The sequence below is a fragment of the Xiphophorus couchianus genome, chromosome 21 (assembly GCF_001444195.1).
Source record: "Xiphophorus couchianus chromosome 21, X_couchianus-1.0, whole genome shotgun sequence".
NCBI classification, from domain to species: domain Eukaryota; kingdom Metazoa; phylum Chordata; class Actinopteri; order Cyprinodontiformes; family Poeciliidae; genus Xiphophorus; species Xiphophorus couchianus.
This window is the reverse complement of record NC_040248.1, coordinates 2,720,482-2,735,151: the sequence shown is the minus strand read 5'-3', so window position 1 is coordinate 2,735,151 and position 14,670 is coordinate 2,720,482. Positions and strand designations below refer to the sequence as shown.

At 36.1% G+C, this 14,670-nt stretch overlaps 2 long non-coding RNA genes across 2 annotated transcripts in view; one reads left to right on the top strand and one right to left on the bottom strand.

Moving 5' to 3' along the window:
* The window catches only part of LOC114136647 (uncharacterized), a 94,140-nt gene extending 82,074 nt beyond the window's left edge, over positions 1 to 12,066 (top strand). Inside the window, exon 2 of the long non-coding RNA XR_003593853.1 lies at positions 10,241 to 12,066. This is a non-coding gene — a long non-coding RNA (uncharacterized LOC114136647). The remainder of the gene's footprint in view (positions 1 to 10,240) is intronic.
* A 403-nt stretch (positions 12,067 to 12,469) lies between these two features.
* LOC114136649 (uncharacterized) lies at positions 12,470 to 13,615 on the bottom strand. The gene is made up of 2 exons (XR_003593855.1): positions 13,046 to 13,615; positions 12,470 to 12,959 (listed from the first exon to the last, which is right to left on the bottom strand). It is a non-coding gene; the product is annotated as an uncharacterized LOC114136649 (long non-coding RNA).
* Between the last annotated feature and the right edge of the window lie 1,055 nt (positions 13,616 to 14,670).

Here is a 14,670-nt window from a genome sequence, read left to right as displayed (position 1 = left end):
TATCATTTGAGATAAATACATATTTTAAAAAGAACAAATGGTCTATTATTTGAATTTTATGTATAATTGCAAATTATAAAAAAAAATAAATAAAAACAACTCGAAATGACTTGAAATTAAAGGTTCCTGACTTGAGACTTGACTCGACTTTTGCCTGTCTTTACTTGAGACTTGACTCGGACTTGAGGACAGAGACTTGAGACTTACTTGAGACTTGCAACACAGTGACTTGGTCACACCTCTGTGCCTGAATACGATAAGTCGCTGCCATAATCAATCATATCTCCCTGTTAAGGTGAAGGTGTTACCATGGAGACAAAACAAGCCTCTGTATGCGCTGCAACTCAGTAGTAGTACACAGTAGTAACTGTACCAGTAGCACACAGTAGTAACTGTACCAGTAGCACACAGTAGTAACTGTGTGCTACTGGTACTGTTGGACCTACAGAATGCTACATTCATCAGATAAACCTTAACTCTGACGTTTAGATTGGGCGTTTCCACCATGTTGGACTGAATACCAGCCAGCAGATCATTTTGTTCATGACTTCTAACTGAAGATCCATTTGTGATGTGATTTTTCTGACTGGTCAGGCCTGCAGCAGCCGGTGGTGCTCCGGTTTCAGAGCGCTCTCCCTCCACTCTGCAAGACACTCGTGTTGCTGCTCAGAAACAACTCAGATCATCAAAGACGGGAGAAGAGAATAAATGCATCAAAGCAAAACAGCTGCTAAAGCTGCTCAGGCTTTCAGCTGCTGCTGTTTTTCCAAAGAGAGAACAAACCACTTCACAAACTCAAAACATCTGCTGGTTTCTTTATCCTGATCATATTGGGATGTACGTCTTTTAAACTGGAACAAAACAGCATTGTTGTGTTTTCTTTTATGTAGTTTCTCAGTTCCTCCTGTTTGAAACACATGAGTGTGTGGCTTTTGGTTTTTTATTATAATTATTTTAAATATACAAAAAGCAAAGAGGAAGATGAGACTTTCATCCACAGCTACTGATAATCTTCTGCATGGCCGTTACAATAACTACAATAACTCTTTGTAGAATTTGAATTACTAAGAGTTACAATAACATTTAATTTACATTAAAGTAGTTTAAAGTTAAATTTAATTTGAATTACTGAGTCTGGTCTGTGTTGGTCCATTAACTGCAGAGTTTTGCACATTGAAATTATAAAAATAAATCTGTTTAATGGAAACTAAAATGTTTTGCTAAAAAGTTTATAAGCTTTTTGGCCGTCTCAAAATATTTTTATTTCGCAAAATTGCAATGAAAACAGTTTTTTCGCATCAGATGAATCACATGATCAACAGCAGGATGTTACTACTGCTAGAAATGCAGAAGAAGACGACAGGAAGTAGTAGGATGATGAATATATGTCATATAACTGTTTACATTCGTCGCTGCCATGATTTTTTTTATTTTTTATTTTTTTTCTCCGAAGAGTTTTTGCGGCGCTAGTGGCACGTATTTTTTTTGACAGTAGGCAGACAGGAAGGAGGGTGAGGAGAGGGGGGAAGATATGCGGCAAAGGTCGTCGGGACCGGGAGTCGAACCCGCGATGTCCGCGTCGAGGACTAAGGCCTCCAAACGTGGGGCGTGCTAACCCCCTGCGCCACCACAGCACGCCCCGCTGCCCTGATTTTTAATAACTTATCGCGTGAACGACCTTATTCACATGTGATTTAATTTATTTTTCTTATGTAATGGACACTCTACAATTGCAAAATTGTGTTTTTTACGCTAGAATATAGAAAAAGATTTTCACACATTTGTAATGGAAACGCAGTTACTGTGTGGTTTGGCTCATCCATCCTGCTGATTATCAGAACTGACTTTCCCTCCATGTTTTATTTCAATTCTCCTAAAACTTTGTTATTTATACTTAATGTATATAAGCTGCTGAATGTGTAGAAAAATGCAATTTATGCACAAAATCCTGGCCAATAATGTTGATTTTGATAAGTGGGGTTTATACTGAAAACAACTTTCAAGTTGGTTACCACTACCCTGATTCTCTAAAATCCTCACAAACACCATTTAAAACTCCAGCACTCTGATTCACTCACAGCTACATTTTACAAAGAAAGAGTTACAGAATTAAAAAAGTCATTTAATCGCTCACTACATACTAAATACTAAGGAACTTTACATTTGGTTGGAGCTCAAACGTTCATCCATTCACAGATTCCCAAACATAGACGATGATTTCTGAAAACAAAAAAGCCAAGCGCCAAACCAAGGCTATTTCTGTTTTAATGCAAGGCCTTTTAAATCTGTTTCCATGGCAAACCTGCAAAGACATGCAGAAAATAAAACCTTGAATTCACTGTTGACACCTGAATATCAACCTCAGATTGTTGCCTTTTAAACACAGGAATTTGGGATTAAAATATTTGTCGCATAGAAAGACTCAAATTTCTACCTTTGCAAGGAAGCAGATATTCCAAACATGATGGCAATAAGCACAGTTGTTTTTGAGAGATATTGTGAGTTAATGCATTAACATTCCTTCAACCAGACAAAACTTCTGTATGAATCTTTAATTTTCATTTGAGCAACCTGCGAGGATCCTGTATTATGTTTTATAAATGCGTCTAATTATGTGAGAAAACCAAAATTTTCTGTTTATTCAGTCAGTATTTAATACAACTGACAAAATAATCGAAACATTTAGCAATAGAGAAATCAAGTTTTGTAAGAAAATGGCCACTTAATAATAAGATCTACAAATCAATTAACTTTAGATTAAATAATTAATCGATCATTTTCCATCTCCTCTCTTGTTGATCCTGTTATGTTAGCAAATATTTCTAAATATACTTATTTGGGATGACTAAAGGAAGATAATTTAGTAAAAACAGTTAATTTATAAACTATATAAATATTTTTTTTCCAGCTCAAGAGGTTTAGCAGTAAAATATGTTCTGAATAACGAAGCATGCTGACGGATTTTAATTTAGATTTTGAAGAGATTAAGTTTATGAAAGCTGTTAAACTTTGTCTTGCAAAACAGAAGCAGCACAATGAAATGAAGTTAGTGATTTAATCCCTCTGCTTCTTCAAATATCCTCTCTGTGATTTATGAAGGTTTCCAGCAAAATGCAATAAAAAATTTTAAAAAATCCCCAGAAAAACAAGAAAAGATTCTGAGTGGAATTTGATAGGAGAAGCAATTTGAACGTTTGCTAAATGATTTCACTTCACTGGAGCTGCAGAGATATGAGGAAACATTCTTGTAGATTCAGGGATGATGTTTTTATTTCCTAATAAAGGAAACATCGTTGACCTTCCCAGGCTGGTGGAGAGAAAGCAGCACTTGGTTTCTGAGTGTCTCCTGATTACAGAGAGCGAAACCTCGCCGACTTCCTCCTGAAAGGTCGGGTCAGAAATCATCGCTACGCTGCTGGCTGCTGATCTACGATCTCAGGAAACAAGCTGAGTGAAACACAAACTGAAACGTCGTTTCTCTGAACTGACAACGTTAGAGAAACAACATCCGCTGTTTAGACCAGTAAATGGATTCGGAAATAACGAAAACATTCAGAGGAATAGAGGGAAATAAGGGTTTTTTCTACTGATTCTGAAGCAATAAAGTCAAAGCAACCTGTGAAAATGAAATCATTTTATAAGTAAAATGTTCAAGATGAAGAGTTTTGTTAATGTGTAATGCAAAATTACCATTTACTGACTCTTAAAACTGACCTTTGTATTTGTCTTTGATTGTAGCTTGTTTTAAAATCAATACGTTTTAGCCAAACGTATTGATTAGCATAGCTACTTGCAGAGTTTTGCAAAAAAAAATTGCAGAGTTTTTAAAAATAAAGCTTTAAAACACTTTATTTTTAAAAAGGTTTGTCACAAAAGTAATAATTTAGGTTTTACATTTGAATGAGCAAACCTAATTTTTCTAGACATAAAACAACAAACATAACCAACTAGAAGTTGAAGCAAATTTGATTTTTTTCCTTGTGGAGGAAGATAAAGAGACAGAATCCGGAGTATTTCAGAAAACAGCTGGGAAACGCATTTAGATCAGCTTTTAGAGGCTTTTCTGCTTCCTGCGTTTGAATTGTTCCAGCAGTGTGGTGCCGTCTGAGTGGATCTCGTCCTTCCTGTTTTGTTTTTCCTGCAGCTAAACTCGGCTTTGGCTCAGCAGCAGGACGTCGGGTCTCGCTGATGAAGACGTCGTTCAAACCGAGACTGCAAAAACAAACCAACCAACGCAAATCGAGTCTGGTCATTTCGACCTCACAAACACACTGCAGAAGAAATTATGTTTCTGAGCATCTGCTACCTGGAAACACTGGGCTCATATTGTTCCATTTGTTGAAAACTAAAGCATCTTCCTCTGTAGATATTAAGAGAGGCTGTTACTCAGGGATATAATTAAACCTTTTGATTTCCAACATGCAGGTGTTCCTCATTGATAGACTGTCATTATTTGTGTGTAGCTGCAGCATCATTAGTATTCTAACAAGGCTAAAACACAATTAGTGCCGAGACAAAGCATCAATAATTACATTTCTAAGTTATTACCTTGGACTTGTTATCAGTTTAGTTTGTGACTCCTCATTTGGAGCTGAGTGACTCAGGAGTTTGCCGGTTTTCCCGTTTGTGAGATGAGTGAGGATGAGGAGCAGAAATTCATCCTGAAATCAGGCGAAAGGCAGGAAGGATTCCCCACTGCGGCAACACAAACAGTCTGCTGCACCGTGTCTCTAAGTCAATATTGTGCTTTTTTATTTCAATTAGGGAAAAAACTAATTTGTGTTCATGTTATGACTATTGTTTTCAGTTTAACCCAATTATGATGATACAATTTTGGATTTTGGTCACATAAAAATAATTCTGGTGTTTGACTTTTGTTCACATTATTCAACAGAAGCTTTAAAATCTGCTGAATTATGTGAAAACTTTTAACTGACTGAACAGATGAATGGATGGATGGATGGATGGATGGATGGATGGATGATTGGATAGATAGACGGACGGATGGATGGATGATGGATGGATGAACTGATAAATGGATGGATGAACTAATTGATAAATAGGTCATGTTTAATTGAATAGATATAATTTTTATACAACAGAAAAGACGACCAACTCCAGTAACTAAAATATTTTTCCATATCAGATCTTAAAAATAACCAGAAGTCCATATTTTCCAGACATCATGATGAATATTTTCATCAATGATCCAGCAGTTTTAGTCGTTTTAGACGCTAAATAAATATTCATGTAAATATTCTGTATTATTTGTTCCTGCTGCTGGACGTTATTCCGTCTCCCGTTGAGCAGGAAACTCATTTCCTCCAGCAGCCTGTAAACGAGGAGGCGATGCTGCATCTTGTGAGCCGCCAGAGAATAACTCTGAATTGATTATTTGAGAATGAACCTAGCAGCTGTTCATGGACGCTTACAGGCTGCAGAGATCTCCATTATCCCTGGAGCTGCACTCCTTAATCTGCTGCGTTGATCCACTGAAGGACGTGGATGGAAACAATCAGCTCAGAAATTTCATTTACAGGTTCTAGTCTCTGCTGCATCTCCTGATGTTTAACATGTAAATACACCGATAGGTTTGCTAATGTTTTATGACTTTAACAGATTGATGGAGCTTTAAATTACTGGAGGAACATTATTTTTTTAAAACTTGTCTGATGTTAAACTACACTTGAAAAGCTGTTCAAACTCTAAAGAGAAAAAGTTTTGGTAGATTTTGTGTCAACAGACCAGAAATAATGAATTGCCTTCATTAATATCCATTTTTATCATTAATTTATTATTAATTTCAAAACACAGACACAGTTTTGATTCCATTTCCGTTAAAAACACAAAATAAAAAGTAAAGACGCACTACAACTAAGAGTTTAAGCACAAAATCCAAGTGTGGTAACACAAAACAACTTCATCTATAATCTTATTTATGTTTTATTGTAGTGCTGCCAATCAATTAAAACATTTAATCAGATTAAATACTTTTTACTTTCACTAGAGTAAACAAAAGTTGAAGTAGTGCTACTTTTATGTGAGTACAGTTTGAGGTTTAGAAGAATCTATCTGAAGAAATGTCTCCACTTTTAAAGTCTGAATGTGTCTGATTAAAATATTCTGTGGTCAGAGGATAAAACTGATGGCCTCTGACATTTTGCATGAAAAGCACTTAAAAAAGTAATTCAGGTGGAAGGTTAAAGGGTAAATGGATGGGTCTGTTCTTTTGTTCTGGTTCTACTTTCAAAAAATCATCCCACCATCTCTGCTGCTGCCTTAAATTTCCTAAAATCACCCAAATTATTCACCACAGGACCACGTACGGGGAAAGAAAATGGTCCAAAATGAGCTAAAATTATAATTATTGGAGACTTTTCAGTGAAAATTGATCCACGTTTAGGTGACTAATCCGACTTATTTTTGGTTGGGTGATGCCATTACTTTTTTGGAGTGTCATAAATGTGACAGGACCAACTCTGAGGGCTGGTGCTGCTTAAAACTATTGGAACAAAACGATAATCAACACATCTGAGTAACATCAAACACAAACAGTCGGCACTCTGACGAGGCAGAACTTACTGACTTTCAGCTCACAAACAAACTCCAAACATGTCCTGCTTTCCGTGCAGCTTCTGCAAAGTTAATGGCATCTCATCTAGAGATAAAAGCTGCAAATGGCACAGGCAGACGTCAGCGCTGCTTCAGCTCCATAATTAGCTTTAATAGAGGCCAATTTCTTTTATTTTTCAGAGGTTATTCTGTGCCATTGTCGCTTTGATTCCCACCGTTAGCAACAGTCCGCCTCAAAGAAATTTGCGCGTGAATCACAGAGCGGGAACAGCAAAAAACACGGCAAGTTATGCAGACACATGTTTAAAGAGCAGAGTTCGTACGGCTGAATTTAAATTAAGTAGCTTGATTTCTGTACAAAGTGCTTAATATTCAAACTGCAAAAGTTTGTAATAAAGTGCAATCAACGGTTTGATTAAAAGTTGGAATGTGGAAAACATTATTTACGACTAAAACCAGGTAAAAGACACAGACACATTTTCTCCTCCTGTCTAAAGTTAAATCACTTTCTGTGTTTTAGGTCAATTAAAATCACCAAAAGTATTTCTATTTACTAAATGCCAGCAAAACACAAAACTAACTTAAAAGTAACTGTCAGTAGAACGTGAGTTTGTTTTAAGTCAATAATTACTTAATATTTATGAAAAAGTTCTAGTTCCAATGGCAGATTATTTATAAGGAAAAAATCTCGTTCTAAGTGAAATAATCTGCCAGAGGAACTTGTACTTTTATATTAATACTAGCAAATTATCCACTTAACAGAAACTCCTATTTGTTATAAGTTAGTTTTGTTTTGTTTCTACTGTACAAAAAAATCTGCGCTTGAAACTGGACCAAAATACTTGGCAGGATTTTATGATTTAGCAGTGAGAAAACTTAGCGAGAAATTTTTTATTTTTTGTAAAATATTTTGCAAACTGTTTAGCATTTAACAATATTTGTCTGGGTTGATTCAGTATAATTAATAGTTATTATTACTCATATCTAAATGACTTATTGATTTTGTATTTGAAAGAAAAGTTTTTATATTTTAAACATTAAACAAAATTACTGAATTTTTTTTTTTCCTTTTTTTGTTAAATTAGTGTTTTAGTTGTACCATTATTAGACATTATTAATCACAGCAATAAATTATATAATAGTAAATTGAAACTGTCTTAATTTAGTTCAGCACCACTTCATTTTTATCAAAATGGTGTTGGAAAAGTTTGAAAACCTACCTTGAAAATACTTGAAAATGCTTGAAAAGTGCTTGAATTGGGAAAATGTATGAACCCTGAAAGAGTAGCAGAGAAAATCATGTTAGAGGGTTTTTGAAAATTAAATTTTGAGCCTGTGTGAGACATTTTTAACACTATTGATAAATTAAACTCAGAGTTGTGCACACACTTCTTGTTTTTGAAGATCTTTGCGGTGGTTTGTGAAACCAGACATTCGTCAGTGGAAAAAGAAAAGTCTAAAGTAAAGTACTATAATACCAAATTAAACATCTGGAATGAATGTAAATGTAAAAGTGAAGATAATAAACACGGAGTCAGGACGGTGTTATTTCATCATACGAAGCGGTAAAGAGAAAATTCATGGCGTCATTTTGGTCGTTACGTAACTCCAGTTCACAGAATGTGGATAAAAAGCCTGAACAATGACAGGTCAACAATCTGCGGCAGTGTAATGACACGGCACTTACTTCTGAGTGCTGCTTGGAGAAACAATCTTTAATGGTGGAGAAGATGATCACATTATCGCTCTAAAGGAAGCAATTAAAGGCAGTTCACAGCTTTTAAGGAAGTTTCTTTTTGGTGTTGATTTAAAGGAATGTTATGAGAGTCTCCTGTGTTACATTTTATTAAAAATAGTCTGAAATGGACTTAAAAGGAAGAAATAAGTTTGTTTTCCTGCTTCACCTTTTAGACCAACTTCCATCAGTTTCAGGTTTATAAGTCGTTACACCAATCAGTGCGATTGGTTGAGTCACTGATAAAAGCTGTTGGTTCTGTAAGACGTTTGAACCGTTTGTTCGGTTCTTAAACTACCTGGAACAACGGTTTGCTCTGGAGGTGCTGGAAACATGAACTTTCTCCGGTTAAAAAATAGGAGCTTACATTTTTCTAACAAAAGTACAAACTCAAGAAACATCAGTAACACAAACTGAAGGAATGGCCTTCTCTCATCTTATGCTATATTGTTTTCTAGGCTGGATTTTTTACTTTTCAAACTCTGAAATTTCCATGTTTTAATTTTCTTTTTCTTTCCGTTTTATTAGAAAAGTAATCTAAACATTTCTGAGTTTCTTTTCTTAAAAATCTTTCACTTTTCAAACTCAGAAATAGTAGAAAGTTCAGTTCAGTTCAGTTGAGGAGGTAAAGATGAACAAACCTCGGTCTCGGTTCGGTTGTAGTGAACTTTGGGGCGCTTCAAATGCATATGTGAACGCCAAGTGGACCTGAGACCGCTCCAAAAGCAGGAAGTGGAGCAGCTGTAGTAGGTAGAAAAAAGAAAAGAACATTTCTGCCAAGAAAACTCAGGAATTTTTAAATGAATCTCAGAAATTAAAAAGAAAAAACAAGAAAATTTCAGTTCTTAGTGAGGTGTTCTGGGCACGTCCCACTGGGAGGAGGCCCAGGACACGCTGGAGGTCTCCTGGCTGGACTGGGAACACCTCCACATTCAGCCTCCTGGTTTTACTAGGGAATAAAATAAAAATAACTGCACACGTTATGTTAGAAACACAGAACTACAATAACCCTGATAGGCTGCTGTAGATCTTTCTATGCCACTTCAGGATACAGGAAAACTGAATTCTTCTAGCAGTTTTTTACTTTGTTGCATGGTGTTAATATTGCTGTTTCTGCGTTTTCTGGTATTATATTACTTTGTCCATTATTAAAAATCAATCTGATATTTTGTTGCTGGTCAGCCTATCAGGTCATTTTCCAATTTGAGGTGAGTGGCTCAATGAAGACAGACATCATTTGCTTCTCTTCTGCCCGTTCTCAATCAACTCTTCAACCTGTGTTGCCATGGAAACCTGACGTGAGTAGCCAGTCAAGGTACCAGGGTAATTCAGCGAGACGCTGTTGTCACGGCGCGTCCTCCACGGGAACGAATGGCCAGATTTTCTGAAGAGTTTTTCCCCACAAGGTTGAGTAAAATCCAAGAAAATGTGCGTTCACAATCACAAACGTTACAAATCTCAGACGATTTGTTTTAAAGAGACAGAGAAAAAAGAGCATTTAAATTGCCAAGAAAAACAGACATTCATGGTAAACAGGAGGCAGGAGCAACTGAAAAATTATTATTTTTAAATAAAAAAAGTCTATGAAATTTTAATTTTACTTGAGTATTTGTATTTCAAACTTTAGCAACTCTTATTCATTTGTTTTCTAGATTTTTCTTCAAATTGCTTGGGCAGTTCTTCCCTTTTTCTATTTTTTCTTTTAGACAGATCAGTTGCTAGATGATGTTTAACCATGGTAACAAGGTATTTTTTTTGTAAAACTGGGAGCAGCTGTTTATTATCTCAAAAGCTAGAAAAAACCTTAACTGTGAACTCAAATCAGAGTTGAATGGAGAGAAAAGGAGGAAGTTGAAACATCGACATAGAGCTAAAGCAAAAGCAAAAGAGGCGGATTAGCAGCGCTTGCCAACAACCGATGATGCTTTCCAGGACATGTTACTGTGAAATATTGCATCTGCTACCCGAATATTGAACTGTTAGCATGCGATGATGGTCATGAGGCTGTCATATAGCAACAGTCTTTAAATATGTGTCAAACTCAAGGCCCAGGGGCCAAATCCGGTCCGCCGCAACTTTTAATGTGGCCAAGTTGTGTGCTCTAATATTATTTTATCAATCAAATAAAATCAGATTTTACTTGTTTACTGTCAAGTTACATCAATAAGTCCCTCCAGTTGTTAATGAATTCAGGAAATTTATGTTAAATCAGGAGATCGGCGAATTTTTTCCTGCAAATATTCCACAAAAATGGTCAAAAACGTAAAGTTTAAGTGATGCTAACTCCACTGCTTCCCACCTGCAAGTGGCAGTATTTCCTACTTCTACTACATTGCTGCCTCATTAGTCTGTCAAGTTTTCTGTAATTCCACAATCGCAGAAATTCACCTCAAATGAACAGATTCTTACAATTTTTGTGCAAATCTTCCTCAAAAATGGTGGCAGTATTTCTTACTTCTACTACACTGCTGTACTTGAAGTCAAGTTATCGTCTGTAATCGACATGGAGAGTTACAAAAATTACATTTGCCATCTTGCAAAAGTACAAATATTGCTAAATCTTTTGCAAATATTTCTAAATTTGTGACATGGATTGTGAAAAACATTACAAAATCAATCCTGAAATCATTGAAGGTCTGATTAATGTGGAAATATGTTCAAAATTATTTAATTTTAAGGACTTATTGAAAGCAGACAGAACGCATAGTCAACGAGTTTGTGTAAGTGTAAACGCAACATTCACACTCGAGTGAAAATGGCTGAAAACAGATGCGTAATTAAATAGTACATCTTTGAAAAGCAGACAGGGATCCTCCTGCACAACCAACAAGAATGCAGCAAGTGGTTTCTGGATGGTAAGTAAACAACAAAACACTTGTCATTTCCAGCAGCCATTGTGCAGCTGACAAAACATTCTTTAGCTAGCAACCCAAGCCGAGTTAAAGTGGCTGGGCTTTGCTGGGGTTGCTAGGCAACGGCAGTGCCAATTGAGTGTGTCTTAAAAATTGTGAGGTTTTAAATTGGCTCATTTTCAAGGCACCAAAAGACATGAACTTGTTGGCAAAAAACAGCTGGGTAGGTTTTTTAAGTGCCTTGTTTGTTTTTAGAAGCAACAGAAACACAAATGTAAGAACAAAACGAGCAAAATGTAAATTTTGAGTCACAGGTCTCCTTTAATAAATTTAAGTGGACTTAGCGAAAGACTCCATTTCTTCACTGGACTACCTGAAAGCTGCCACTTTCCCTCCTAAAGCTTTAAAACTCCCACAGTGACATTTAGCAGAAGGTTAATTACAGGCCAGCTGATTCTTCAGGGTTAAAAACGAGGCCTTTCAACAGCACAACACCGTAAGACTAATCAGGAACCCTGCAGCCTAATGAGCTGATCCCATACAGCAAAGGTCCCTGAACGCATCGTCAGCCCGTCCTGAGGTGTGTCAGGTTAACACCACAGCGGCCAGCGTGTGGGCGGGCGGCGTGTAGGAAGCTTCTGAGGACATCATCACAACATCTACGTCTTGGTTTTTAAAGCAATAAGAAGCTAAAAACTCTCCCAGCTCACCTAATAAATCTATTCACCACTCAAGTATACCAGTTATGAATATTTCAAGGTAAACAATCAAAGAAAAAATTCTATTTTCTAACCAATTTAAAGGTAAAATGCTATTTCCTCTGAGTTGCTGAAAGTAAAATGTTTTAATTTAGTTGAATTCTTGTTCAACATTTAACAGAAAATAAAACATTTCTTCACTTCTTTCCATTTGATTTCTGTCAAACATTTGTGAAAATATTAATCTGTTATGGTCTCAGATGAAACTGTACTCATATGGAAATAGAGCTCCATCTGGTGGATGAGATCAGAACTGCACCGCTCCGTTTCTGTAAATAAAACAACTTTTACAAGTAAATGTAGTTTATTTTTTAAACATGAAGCATATTGAGGTTGTGTTAATTAATTTGAGACACGTTTTAAAAAATATATACAAGAAAGACTGAGCTGTTTTCATTCTTCCACCACACTTTTTTAAGTTTACACTTTGTGTTGTTGACATTGGCAGGATTTTAAATATTGCTCTAGTTCCATTGGCAGATAAATTTATTTCTAACAAGATAATTTTCATGTGTTATAAGTAAAAGAATCTGCCAAGGCAACTAGCAATATTTTTGTCAGTATTAATAAATGATTGACTTAAATTAAGAACCTTTATCTTGTTGAAAGTTTATCTAAAAGTTAGTTTTGTCTTATTTCAAGTGTACTGAGATATTTGCAGTAGAAACTATCAAAAAGTACTCGGTGAGATTTTGTGTTTTTGCAGTGTGGGACAGAAAAGCTATAAAAAATTAATAATAAGAATAAATCTGGTACTGTATGCCCTGACTTCCTGGAAATATGTTATACTGGAGCAGCTGAAATGTGAAAAAGCAGAGTTTTTCCACCAACTTATTGATGATGAGTTCACTGGCTTGTTTTCGCTAACAGAATGGCAGCTTCCTGTCTGTTTCTACTTCAGAGTCCTTCTGCAGCATCACTTATTCAGGTGGCATTGAGTGGAGTGGGCTGCTTCCGCACTTATTGCTTTTCCTCCAACAAGATGGCACCCAGGAGGAACTACTTTAGCATCTGCTGCTTTATTATTCCTTCCTAAACAGCCTAAAAAGAGTAGAGCTGTGCTGTTTCTACTGTATCTACAGCAGGCGGATGAATCAAAACGTCCATCTGCGATATCAGAAACTCACCACAGTGAATCTGAGATCAGCGCCACGTTTTTACGTCTTCTTCTGCTCTCACTCCGTAAAGCGCCTCATGCAGGATTCCTGCCTGCTGTAGACATGAAAAGGAAATCACCTTCTCTTGTCCTGCATCTCGTCAACAACGAACACGTCTATTTTTCATGCTGTCTACATGCGGGCACATCAATCTTAAGCAGGAAAAGCACTTATGGAAATTAGAAGACTGCAGGAGATTTCCACAACAGACCGAAAGTGACAGAAACAGATATTTTTCTCAGTTCATCGTAACTTGGGTAAATAAAAAGAGCTGTTTTCAAGTACAACGACAGGAAAGGTATCTAAATTACTTTCTTAAATTATGAATTAACTACAACTTGCTACGTTTTTTGGAAAAGCAGCAACACCCAGATTTTATTCAGTCAAGAAAGTTATCTAAATAGAACCTGAAAAACCACCGCATCATGCCCCAAACAACAGGTGAGAAACCGATTACTGCACTGCAAAAACACAAAATCTTGCCAAGTATTTTTGTCTAGTTTATAGTGCAAGTCAATCAAATTTTATTTGTATAGCACATTTCAGCAGGAAGGCATTTCAAAGTGCTTTACATCATATCAAACACAATGCAACATAGAATCAACTCAAATATCTCAGTACAGTTGAAATATGACAAAATTTTATTTACAAGTAACTTTTCAGCAAGATAAAGAGCTTATTTTACATCAATAATTCCTAAATATTGGAGAAAAAATTCTAGATTCACTGGCAGATTATGAAACTTTGACAAGACATATTTCCCATATTTTAAATTAAATAATCTGCCAGTGAAACTTGTTCCTTTTTCATCAATATTAAGGAATTATTGATTTAAAACAAGCTCTTTATCTTGCTGAAAAGTTACTTGTAAATACATTTTGTCTTATTTCAAGTAAATTAAGATATTCATACTGGAAACTAGACTAAAATAATTTTTTGGACTGTGGCGTCTATCAGTTTGGAAATTCCCAACAATGGAAAAATGTATTCCCAGTTGTCACCAGTAGCAGTTAGAAGGATATAAATAAGCATGAAATAATAGATTTATCATTGCTTTTTGTATTTATTGTTGTCTGGTATTAAGATTAGTTTGATTTCCTGGAATAAAAAGCAAAAATAGAAGAAACCTGTTTTTAACAGCGCTACCTGTCTGCTGCCACTAGAGGGCAGAAGAGAATCTGTTTGTCTCTGCAGACATGGTTGGTTAGCAGAAAGATTTCCAATAAGTTTGGACTAATAAAGTGCGAAACAGCCGTTCCATCAAGAAAAATGAGAATCTACTGAAGTCGCAACCTGCTAATATCAACACAAATTAAAAAGAAAAATGTGTTTAGTGCAATTTATTAGCAAGAAATTATAAAACTTCTGCACACACACACACACACACACACACACACACACACACACACACACACACACACACACACACCCACAAGTCACTGTCGGTCGGTTAAAATTAAATATCTGAGCTCGTATTTGTTCCACCATTAGGAGCCCACAAAGCATGTTCTGGTTCTGAGTGGAGTGAGTGTTTCCAACTCCCGAGGGTAATTCAGTATTCATTACACCCCCCCCCCGCACACACACACACCCAC